This window comes from Pelodiscus sinensis, unplaced genomic scaffold, assembly GCF_049634645.1.
Source record: "Pelodiscus sinensis isolate JC-2024 unplaced genomic scaffold, ASM4963464v1 ctg225, whole genome shotgun sequence".
In the NCBI taxonomy this organism is placed as follows: domain Eukaryota; kingdom Metazoa; phylum Chordata; order Testudines; family Trionychidae; genus Pelodiscus; species Pelodiscus sinensis.
The window spans coordinates 29648-41722 of record NW_027466035.1 but is presented as its reverse complement, the minus strand read 5'-3'; the positions used below and the strand labels follow the sequence as shown (position 1 = coordinate 41722).

The window sequence follows — 12075 nt, the reverse complement described above, 5'->3', positions numbered from 1 at the left end:
CTGTCTGTCTGTTTCTGTCTGTGTCTTTGTCCTTGCTCTACTTCTGCCCTGTCCTTGTACAGCACACTTGCAGGCATTCCAGGTGATCATCTCCAAGGGTTAAGGGTTCAGGAGCCAACGGGAATTCTGCAGGTACGCCAGTCGCGCAAGGGAGAGCGGTGGTATGTCATGGCTGACTGACTCAGTGTTCTTGTAGAGGACCCGATACATAGGCGAGAGGGGGGAAAGGGCTAAAGGATAGCATTCGCACAGCCACAGACCTTAGTGAGTGGGAGCTAACGCTGGGCTTTTTCGGCCACCCTTGCAGAGGAATCGGTTCCTCCCTAGAACACTCTCCATCCCACACTCTATCCCTATCCCTACCTTTCCCCCATCTATAGGACCCTTCAGCCCCGTTTCTTCCCTTCCAAACCCACAGTCCCTCCCCCACACTCCCATCCCGCCTGCCATGTGACCCCCATCACTACCTTCCCCCCAGCCCTCCTTCCGCATGTAAGGACTCCCTCAACCACTCTACTCTTCCTTCTCAACAACCCCCCATCCCATGCCATTCCACACTCCAGACCCTTCCAGTCCATCCTCCCATCCATTGGGTCCCACCCGCCTTCTCTTCCTTTCTACACCCACATCCCATGGCAACCTGTACTCCTAATGCTGCCCTTCCTGCATCCATGCCTACACCCATACACGGTATGCGTGCTTTCTTTTGTTTTGATAAACAACAGCAATCTCTCAACTGTTAAAGCTAGATTTTAATAAAACAAATGTAGTTTTGTGTAATTTCTAACAGCAGGAGGGGAGCGGGAGAAGTTGTGCGTATGTTACTCCTCATTGAGGGGATGGGCAAACGTATGAGCTTGCATTGTAGTGATTTCTCTCCCGCGTCAGATAATATTATTTTGGGTGTACTTTCCGGAGGGGAACTGCAATTGAGTGCTGGACGATTTTCTAGCTAAGCCTTACTGTATAGAGCTGTTTGCAGACTCTGTGTTTCTACACTTGGTGCATCCCAGCCTGGCCCAGAGGCCAGAGAGCCTAAGTCAGCAAAACAGGGAGAGGCAGGCAAGGCTAGTGGAGCAAGTAGTCTCAGTGAAATCCCAGCACATCCGGTGGCATCCCAGAAGGAGGACCAAACCCATCAGAAGCTGGGCCTTTGAGAAAAGGTCTCTCCATGTACTGGGTAAGCTTGGAGGCCTCTCAAGGCGTACCTGCTCCCGGCAGTGCACTTACTGCGTTACAGAAATGCTAACAGTGACAGTCGGTGAATGGGATATTAGCGTATAGTCGTGTATACGATTAACTGATAAGCCTGGGCTTATCGGTTAATCCTGACAACTACACACGCTTCCCTCCCCCTTGCTGTCTCTAATACAGAGTCAGCAAGGGCTGGGGGCAGGTGAGAGCCTGTGCGCGTGGGGAGCTGGCTTTTAAGTCATCGCCCCAGAAGCACCAGATCCCGCGGAGCTACGTGCTCCATATCCATCGGTGCACTTCTGATACTGATAAGAACATAAGAATGGCTATACTGGGTCAGACCAAAAGGCCATCTAGCTCAGTAGCCTGTCTGCCAACAGTGGCCAGTGCCAGGTGCCCCAGAGGGGGTGGACCAAAGACAATGATCAAGCAATTTGTCTCCTGCCATCCATCTCCAGCCTTTGACAAACAGAGGCCAGGGGCACCATTTCTTCCTTCCCCCAGGCTAATAGCCTTTTATGGATGTAACCTCCATGAATTTATCTAGTTTTTTTTAAAACTCTGTTATAGTCCTAGCCTTCACAGCATCCTCTGGCAAGGAGTTCCACAGGTTGACTGTGCGCTGTGTGAAGAACTTTCTTTCATTAGGTTTAAGCCTGCTACCCATTCATTTCATTTGGTGTCCTCTAGTTCTTATATTATGGGAACAAGTAAAGAACTTTTCTATATTCACCTTCTCCACACCACTCATGATTTTATAGACCTCTGTCATATCCCCCTCAGTCTCCTCTTTTCTAAGCTGAAAAGTCCTAGTCTCTTTAGCCTCTCTTCATATGGGACCTGTTCCAAACCACTAATCATTGTAGTTGCCCTTTTCTGAATCCTTTCCAAGGCCAAAATATCTTTTTTGAGGTGAGGAGACCACATCTGTACACAGTACTGAAGATATGGCGTACCATAGTTTTATACTTCATTTTAGTTGCCCTTTTCTGAACCTTTTCTAATGCCAAAGTACAGTATCTTTTTTGAGGTGAGGAGACCACATATAGTATGCCCACATCTTGAACACTGTGTACAGAAGTTTTATATAGGGGCATTAAGATATTCTTCATCTTATTTTCTATTCCTTTTTTAATAATTACTAGCATCCTATTTGCTTTTTTGACCGCATACTGCATTTTCAGAGAACTATCCACGATAACTCCAAGATATGTTTCCTGATTAGTTGTAGCTAAATTAGCCCTCATCATATGGCATGTATAGTTGGGGTTATTTTTTTCCAATGTGCGATACTTTATACTTATTCACATCAAATTTCATTTGCTATTTTGTTGCCCAATCACTACATTTGGTGAGATATTTTTGAAGTTAAACAGTTACACAATTGCTTTTGTCCTTAAGTCGGAGCAGTGGGTGGTAGGGAGTGGCCTCAAAGGAATAGGAAAGCAGAGGCTCTGGTCTTTTGTCTGGGTGTCACGTTACTGGATTTTAAGGGGAGCAGCCAGATCACTGTTGCACCAATTGGGGGGAGGTGTTTGCTCCAAAGTCTATACAAAGGGGGCCATGCGAGATGTCAAATGAAAGCTCATGTTCTACTGATTCTGTATATGCCACTCATGTACTTGTATGATATCTGTGTGTGGAGTTATGAATATGGAGTCTGTGCTGATATTGGCCTGCACTGCCTGTTGTAAAGGAGGATTGTCCGTTGAATGAGTATGCTAATTAGCACTGGTCCAGGGACAATGGCTCTCAAGGTGCCCAATACTCACCTGAGGACTGTGTCTGGGAACATGCAACCCAGCCAGGGCAAAATGGCTGCTGACATATGAAACAGAGCTAAGTCATTCGACCATGTGACCTGCTCCACTTGGAAGGTACCGGGGAAATATACAAGTGCCATGAGGCGGACTTCATCTTGTCTTCAATTCTGCTACTGATCCTAGATGCAGCCTTGCAAGGAACAGAGAGCCGAGGAGGGTTGCTGACCCATCCTGACATAGGATGAACACCAGAGACCTTTAAGATAGCAGTTATAACATCTCTGCTGAGAGCCTGCATCGAGAACTCGGTGACTGGTGCATGTAATGTATTCTCCTTAACAACCTTACTCTCATGCTTTTCTTTCTTTTATTAATAAACCTTTAGATTTTAGATTCTAAAGGATTGGCCCAGCGTGATCTTGTGGGTAAGATCCAAAGTGTAAACTGACCGGGGATTTGTGGCTGGTTCTTTGGGACCGGAAAGACCCGTTCAGGGAAGGTGAGATTGGGTTCTACAACCCCCTCACCTGTGTGCAGGCCCGGGGCTAATTGTGGCACAGGGAGAGCTGGGGTGTCTGAGGGGTTTTGCTCGTGAGGCTTCTGGCTGGCCAGATTGGCCGCTAAAGCACTCAGTGTGACCGGTTTATGGCCTATTTGGGAAAGGCTTCCAGTCTGGGGCTGTAAGGAGCCCCGAGTTTTGAGCAATTCGCCCTGAGCGGACGCCCTCAGCTGTGCCAAGACCTGGCCCGGTCCGTCACAGCCACCTTCCCAGCTCACCTCAACCCTCACCCTACCTTCGCCCCATTCATCTTTCAACACATAAGGACCCCCTCACCCACCCTCCTCCTCCTCCCTAACGGCCCCCAACCCAACACGCTCTTGATCCTTCCAGTCCACCCGTCCATCCAGTGGATCCCTCAACCCCTCCTTTCTCTTCCTTTTAACACCCCCAGCCCATGGCAATGTGCACTCCTAACCCTGCCCTTTCTCCACCCATAAGGCCAAGGGCACCATTGTTTGAGGGGGGTAGGTGCCCTTGGTCCTATGGGTGTAGAATTGGGTAGAGAAATGGGGTAGGAGGGCAGTAGCCCCCCTCCTGAGTTTGAAACCCTGGATTTCATACATGAGGTGTGCTTAAAGCCCATGTCCTAACTCCAGAGGCAGTTCTTAAATGCAACAGAGTTTGAGCTGATGCGGCTTTGTCTTTGGGGCATGGACTTTATTATGCTTAAATCACCCCGCCCCTCTCGTTCTTTATAACAAATGGACGGACATTCAAGCAGTTGAAGTATTGTTAGATCCTCATAAAAACATTGCTGGGTACTCCCCATAAAAGATGGGGGGGGGTAACCCACTCTGGCACAACAAATGCAGGAGCAGGGGCCCGCAAAAGTACCCCAAAACCTGATCTCTCCAGGCTTTGGTACAAAAACTTCCCCCCAAAATCCTAAAACCCAAATTTTAGGGAATATCCACTGCCATCACCCAAGTAGTCCAAGAAAACTAGGGATGAGATCACTTGGGAAACTCCTCCCTAAAACCTCAGGGGTACCTCAAGCTCTTTTTCCCCTCAGAGCTTGAAAAAGAAAAGAGAAAAATAAGCTGCAGTCTGTGCTAGCTGACTCCCAGACAGTCAGACAGAGAGCTTACAGATAAAACTAGGACACCAAAATAAACCTATAGCAGGTTAATTAGAAAAGAAAACAAACTTTTTATTATCAAAACAATACTACCGTTGCAAGTATAGTTAAGGTAGCTAGATGGTAAGGGCCACCAATTTGTATACTCAGAGGCTGTGTCTATACTGGCAACTTATTCTGGAAATTCAGGCGCTTTTCCGGAATAACTTGCCAGCTGTCTACACTGGCTGCTTGCTTTTCCGGAAAAGCACTGACGATCTCATGTAAGATTGTCAGTGTTCTTGCGGAAAACTATGCTGCTCCCATTCGGGCAAAAGTCGTTTTGCGCAAAACTTTTGCGCAAAAGGGCCAGTATAGACAGCTCAGCTTTGTTTTCCACAAAAAAGCCCCGATCACGAAAATGGCGATCAGGGCTTTTTTGCGGAAAAGCATGCTTTTGCGGAAAAGCGTTTGTGCCAATCTAGAAGCTCTTTTCCGAAAATGCTTTTAACGGAAAACTTTTCCGTTAAAACCATTTCCGGAAAATCATGCCAGTCTAGACGTAGCCAGAGACAATTCTGTGGGTTAGAAAGCTTCATTACAAAAGAGGAAAAAAAACACTTTTAACATCAATTTGAAATTCCCAAACCATAAAACAATTAAAAACATGATAGATTAATTAAACTTTGCCCTACTTACATATTGTGAAAAGACTTTTCTTAGAGAGAGCGAGACAGCCTCGCAGCTCCCTGTTACCTGGAAGAACCCACTCTGCCTCAGACAGAGGAGGAAAAAGTTAAAAATTCCTTTGTTCCCAGTTTGCAATCCCTACCTGCATTGTTATTGGCTGACCAAATATCTGGCTAGGATAACCCCTTAACCATGAGGACTGACCAGCAGCCTGGTGACTATGACGGGGAGAGTAGGAATGAGTGTTATGCTTTTGGGATCTGCATTTGGACCACTGCTATTAAACGTCTCACAAATGTTCTTGAAAAAGGAGAGACTAAAGGGATAAATAGTGACTAAATCAAAGTCGATAGGCACTTCCCCATTCCTCCTTTGAAAAGTACAAGAGCCCAGCAGGGACTCTTGTGCATTTCAAAGTAATGGAGCTTGGGTTCAGCTGGGGACTCTGAGTCCCCCACTGACCCCAGGCTCCATGCCGTGCTGCATGCCATGAGGAGCCCCAGGTCATGCCGTGTGGAACCTGGGGCTAGCTGGGGAAATGCTACGCAGAGCTGTGGATCAACTAGGGAGTTCTCAGCTGACCCCTGGGTCCATGTCTGCCCCTTTAAACGTGTGGAGGTGGCTTTTCAAAGGGGCAGCTGCCGCACAGCTGATCCCCAGCTCAGCCATGCAGTGCTGCCACTTAGAAAGCGGGGGCAGGGGGGAAGGAGTACTTCAATCTCAGAGAGGCAGCAAGGTGTGGGGAATCGACTAGCTGACTAGTCAACAGACAACTATCCCATAAGCATTTGCTTATGGGGATAGACTCGTCTTTAACATCCCTAATCCAAAGCTGGTAGGAATGAGTTAAAAAGGGGTCTCACAAAACTGGACGTTTGGGCAACACAAGAGCATATGAATCCGTGTTAGCCAACACAACAGAAAAAAGAGAGGAAGCGGCATGTGAGGTGTGTTTGCATTCTTACTGGCTTGGACTCAAGTGCATGGAAGATGAGTGGGTCTCTTGGCATAATCCTGATGTCAGCGGGGAGCTACAGCCAACTGACCCATCGGTGTTCAGTCTGTGTCTTGTAGCGGAACAGCCATGTTGTAGAAAGGGTTGGAGAGAGAGGCAGGTACTGGACGCTCTCATGCAGCTGTAGCATTTTTGGCAGTGATACTTCTTCCGTGGGTTATTTGCTGTTGCAGAGGCCTGCTGTAGGCAATCGGAGCCACTCTGGAGATCCAGCTAGATGAGGGGCATCTGCCTGAAGTGAGTCTGAGTCACCTGTTGTTCCTATTGACAGTGGAGCTGAGGAGCTCTCTCGTGACGGTGTAGGAGCTGGTGTATGTTTTGTGAAATTATCTTCAGCCAGTGTCTGTGCAGCGAGGTGCCTCCTTGCGAGCAGAGATGCTTGTGATTTCCATGGGACAGATCCTGGGGAAGGCAGAGCTCTGCCCGTGGCTGGTAATTGTCTGGGATTGTCCTTTCCTCTCTGTAAGTAGCTGCACGTGGGTCGCTGCCCTTCAAATACAGCGATGTGGAGGGAGGGACGACAAACTACAGAGCATCTGTCCGTGTAATCACTGGACATCATCACATTGTTCTCCAGTTGCTTGCTCAATCATCACGTCCCTCAGAGGACCAGAGTATTCTGGGTAGGGTGTGGGTATAGTGGACTGAGGGTGTGGTGAAGTGGAGATGGTCATAGTTTCTTATAAATTATGAGCATTTTAGGACCTGGATAGGCCGGAGAGGAATAAAGAAGGGGTCTCCAGTGACCAGCAGTTAGGTGATGCACATGTTTATGTCTGTGTTTTGACCACTAGTGGTGGTTGAGTTTACAAGTCTCCTCTCATTCTCTTTTCAGTTCTCAGTGGCATTGGATTCATGAAAGAATGGCTGACTTGTGGCAGAGACTAAAGCCTTGAGCCCATCACTAGGGCTGGAAGCCAGCTAGCGCAATGCAGACTAAGAGCAAATGGAAATTTGCAGTTTTCCCTCAGTACTTAGTTAGGCAGTTATACCTTGAATCTTTTAAAATTATTTTGAATAATGTCTACGCTGCACACTTATGTCAGAATAAGCTAACTACTTTGAAATAGAACATCCAAACTACAGGGAAGCCTTGAAATTAGTCTGAGTCAGGCTCCCCTAATGTTGACGTACTACATTGATTTAGAGTCTCAGGAAGCACTGGGGAGTAATTACTTTGAATGACTCTGGGGAGTAGTTATTTCTAAATAAGAACAGCTGAGCATATATACTGAAGACATTTCAAAATAACAATTTCTACATGAGGGTTATTCCTCATCACAAACAGGAGTCATTAGCCTGTTATTTCATAACTCCTAACTGCCTAGTGTAAAAATGCCACAACAGAGCAACAGTGACACTCGATGGCCACTTTTGGCAATGCATGCACAATTCTGTAATGCAGCAACTCTGACACTCGGGGTGTGTCTAGACTACAGGGATTGTTCGAAAAATCTGTACCTGTGTCTAGACAGCCGCCGCGTTCTGTCGACAGTAAATCAACAGAATGCGGCGGTTTTGTTGACAGCGGTAAATCTCATTTTACGTTTTATGAGGAATAACACTATTTTTGACAGAGATCTGTCAAAAAAAGGGAAGTGTGGACGCGGGGAAGATTTTTTGTCGAAAATAAAGGCCTCCGGGTAGAAGCCCTGGTGGACACTCCTGCCAGACCTTTCATCTCTATTGTTCCTGCCCAGACAACTTTGGGCACCGGGGAGGGAACATCAGGTGAGTGCTGTGAGGGTCCATCACACACAGGGCAGTGGAGGCGGGAGCAAAGCGGATGGTGCAGTACTGTGACATGTCATGCTGATCACATCCTGGGGGGAGGGGGACACACACACGGCTGACCTCAGGGAGGGACGTCCGACCTCAGGGAGGGACGTCCTACCCCTGCACCCGCATGGCTGCGAGGAACCACCTGCTCCTACAGACACTGATGCCAGGTACAGGCAGGGGTTTGGGACCCTGGGAATTGCCACACAGCTTCAGGCTTCTTAGCAACCTGCGGGAACCCCAACTGTGGCCTGGCACTTGTCTGTGCTGCTTGGCCATGGGGAGGGGGGCAGGATGGTGGCCTGCACACTGTCTGGGCTTCAGGGAGGCCGTGGCTGCTGCTCAGGGAATACCACTCCTTGCATTCATTTCATTTGGTGTCCTCTAGTCCTTCTATTATGAGAACTAATGAAGAACTTTTCTTTATTCACCCTCTCCATACCACTCATGATTTTATAGACCTCTATCATATCCCCCTCAGTCTCCTCTTTTCTAAGCTGAAAAGTCCCAGTCTCTTTAGCCTCTCTTCATATGGGACCTGTTCCAAACCCCTAATCATTGTAGTTGCCCTTTTCTGAACCCTTTCCAAAGCCAAAATATCTTTTTTGAGGTGAGGAGACCACAGTACTGAAGATATGGCATACCATAGTTTTATACTTCCCCTCCTCCTCCTTCCCCTGGCTTCCCCCTTCCAGCTCCCTCCTCCCAGGTTTCCACCTCCCCTCTCCCACCCTCTCTCCCACCACCTTTTCCCAGTCTCCCCAGAGGTTAATCCCCACCCCTCAGTTTTCAAAAATAGAAACTCTCTTTATTTAACAACACACGTGTCATTTATTTTTTACATCAGGAAGGGGGCTAGGGAAGGGTAAGTGGAAGGAGGTTAGGGAGGAATGGGGCATGAGCCCCCGATGGGGAGCACTGGGGTGACTCTGCGGGCTCCTCGGGGTGGAAGCTCTCCTGCAGGGCCTCCTGGATCCTGACAGCCTCCCAATTGATCCCCTTGGATGGCAGCCTGCGGCAAGTGCAGCCAGGTTGATGGCCAAGTGCTTTGATGTGCCTCCAAGACAGGACTGCTTTGCTGTCCCTCATCGAGGTAGACAAGCAAGTGGGGAACCCTGAGAACTGTCTGTCCAGGGTGGGGGTCGGGTTCCTTTAAGCACAATCCTCGGCTAGCAGCTCCACACTCTAAGTCCTAACCTGATGCCCTGGAGGCACTGGTTCTGGCCAGCCTTAACTTCGGTTCAGGGTCCACTCAATGTGGATATGCTATTTCAAATTAGCAAAATGCTAATTCGAATTAGTTTTTAGGTCTAGATGCACTAATTTGAATTAGCTTAGTTCGAGTTAACTAATTTGAATTAAGTTAGTTCCAATTAGTGCTGCAGTGTAGACATACCCTAAGGGTGTGTCTACACTGTACCATTTTTCTGGAATAAGGGACATTATTCTGGCAGAACAACAGTAGCATCCACACAGCAATTGCGTTATTTCAAAAGAAAATTGAAACAATGGAGGGCTTATTCCTCATGGAATGAGGTTTACCAGTGTCGGAAAAACGCCTCTTCTGAAAAAGCTTTTTCAGCAGCGGGTGAGCGAGTGGATGCTCCACTGCTGCTATGTCAAAATAGCACCTCATTCTAAAGTTAGTCCTTTCCAGTGCATCCTGGGGCGCTAAATCGAGATAGAGCGTCCACACTACTGGGAAGCCTCAAAATTAGTCTGAGATAAGCTCCCCTAATGTAGATGTGCTATTTCCAAAATCAGCTTTTCCAGAAGATATCTTCCAGAATAGCTTTCTCCGAACGAAACTTGCGGTGAAGACATACCCTTAGGGTATGGTTACACTGCAGGCTTATTTCAAAAAGCACTTAGCGATTTCAAACTAAAGCTCCACACTGATTGGATGCAGAATTGCATTTAAGGCCACTCAGAGCCACTTCAGGCAGGGCTTCTGGTCAGCAATTACTTCTGGGAGCTGCTGCTTGAGGCTATCTGAGACCCTTTCACCTGGCAGGGCAGGCTCGTGGGCCCATCCCACCCACCCTGGGAGCGGCCAAACAGCCAACATAGACCCCCCCCAGGGATGGAGCTGGCTCCCACATTAGGAAGGCAGGAGAAGGGACCCACTGAAGGCAGGGAGACAGAGTGAGATCTCCAGTGAACTCAGGGATAGGGCAGGGATTTGTCTGGGGAGCACAGAATGGTGGGCTTGATCCCACCCCCCTCTGCCCACACCATCTGCCTCAGGGATGGGCCTACGTCCTGTGTTAGAGATGCGGGATAAGGGACCCTCTGAAGGTAGCAAAGTGACCCCGCCCCCGGTACAGCCATTTCTCGGGTGCTTCTCCTTTCCCTGGAGGGACAGCAAAGCCTTTGCTCTGACTGCTCCCGTTGCCCTTGCGGACACCTCAGCTTGCCAGTCGTGGAGCTAGAGCTGCCTGTGGGCACTCAACGGCCCTTAGCTATCGTGCTGCAGTTTCTACAGGCTGCCCTCCTGGCCATGCAGGAACGCAACCACCAGCTGATTGTCTGGGAGCGCAGCTCTTCCAGCTGCACCACGCTGTGCACCGCCGCTTCTTGCGCTGGAGACTAGTTCTGACTGGTGGGACCGGCTCAACATGGAGCTCTGGGATGACCAACAGCTGCTCCAGAATTTGTGCACGAGGAAGGAGACCTTCCTGGAGCTGTGTTCCTGGCTCTCCCCTGCCCTCACATGATGGGACACATGCATGCGATCCACATTCCCCTCTGGAGAAGCGGGTCACCATTGCCGTGTGGAAGGTCACCATGCCGGACAGCTACCGATGTGTCGGGAATCAGTTTGGTGTGGAAAAGTCGACCGTCAGGGCCACGTCATGCAGGCGTGGCGCTCTCCAGCTAAGGTCCCGGAAGAGGGGTGTGAAGTGCTGGAATGGGGAATCCTAGGGAAAGGGTGGTTGGGGGTGGTGGAGAAGCCCCTTTCCCAGGCAATTTTTCAGTCCTACCCTCACAGAGCCCTGCCAGGGATAGGCTACGTAGGGGGTGGCTCCTGATATGTGTGGGCAGGGAAGGGGTGGGCTGGGGGACCTGCACAGGGCTCAGGCACCCCAGTGATTCTCTGTTTGTTGGTCTCCTGCTACAGGTGGTGCGGTGTGATGGTGTGTCGGGGAGCCCCCGACCCTGGGCCCCCATCCCCAGCCAGATGTCTCTCTCGGCCAGCCAGTAGAGTAAAAGGGTTTATTTCTTCTCAGCGACACAGCATAGCATAGGAGAGATGTTAACACAGGAGCGAGGGCAGACAGCCTTAGTCCTCTCGTGGGGAAGGGGCTTCACCCCCTTTCTTAGTCTCGGCTGGGCTAGGTGGAGTGAGGATGTTTTAGACCAACTCAACTCCCAGGCCCTACCCGCCAGCCTGATGGCTGACCCCGCCTCTCTTCTTTTGTCTCACCCTCTGGGAACAGCCTTGTTATCTGCTCAGGCTGAGATTTAGGTGTCTGGGGCTAATACACATGAGGAGTGACTCATTGGGAATCACACATAGCAACACAGCCAGGAGGAAACACCGGTTACAAAGTAGACAGCACCCGCACTATGTCACATCCGGGCCATCGACACCATCCAGCTGCTCAGGGTCATCCACCTCAGCAACACGGAACCATGTGGCGGTGATATTATTGACGGCACCCACATCCCTGCCCAAGCGCCGACTACCAGGCATCTATGTATATAAACCACGAGGTTACTTCTCCATGGTCCCACAGGCCCTCTCAACCACCGTGGGCAGTTTATTGACATTTTCTTAGGCTGGTCGAGGAAGGCACGTGACGCTTGCATCTTCTGCGACTCCAGAGTCTTCCAGAAGCTGGAGGCAGGCAGTTTATTCCCTGACCTCATCATCAGGGTGGGGGATGTGTACATGCAACTGTGCATTGTGGGGGATGTGACCTACATTCTGTTGCCCTGGCTCACGAAGCTTGACCCTAGCAAGGAATGCTTCAATTCCTGGCTTGGCCGGGCCTGCCCTGTAGTGGAGGGT

The 12075-nt window shown here is 49.5% G+C and overlaps 1 long non-coding RNA gene across 2 annotated transcripts; it reads left to right on the top strand.

Annotated features, from left to right (window-relative positions):
* The first annotated feature begins 701 nt into the window (after positions 1–701).
* On the top strand, positions 702–8384 carry LOC142826090 (uncharacterized). 2 transcript variants are annotated; one of them, XR_012900367.1, is made up of 3 exons: positions 702–1180; positions 3141–3278; positions 6455–7107. It is a non-coding gene; the product is annotated as an uncharacterized LOC142826090 (long non-coding RNA). The 2 variants fall into 2 exon arrangements; XR_012900368.1 differs by adding an exon at positions 7117–8384 and having other exon boundaries at positions 703–3278; positions 6455–6518.
* Positions 8385–12075: the final 3691 nt, after the last annotated feature.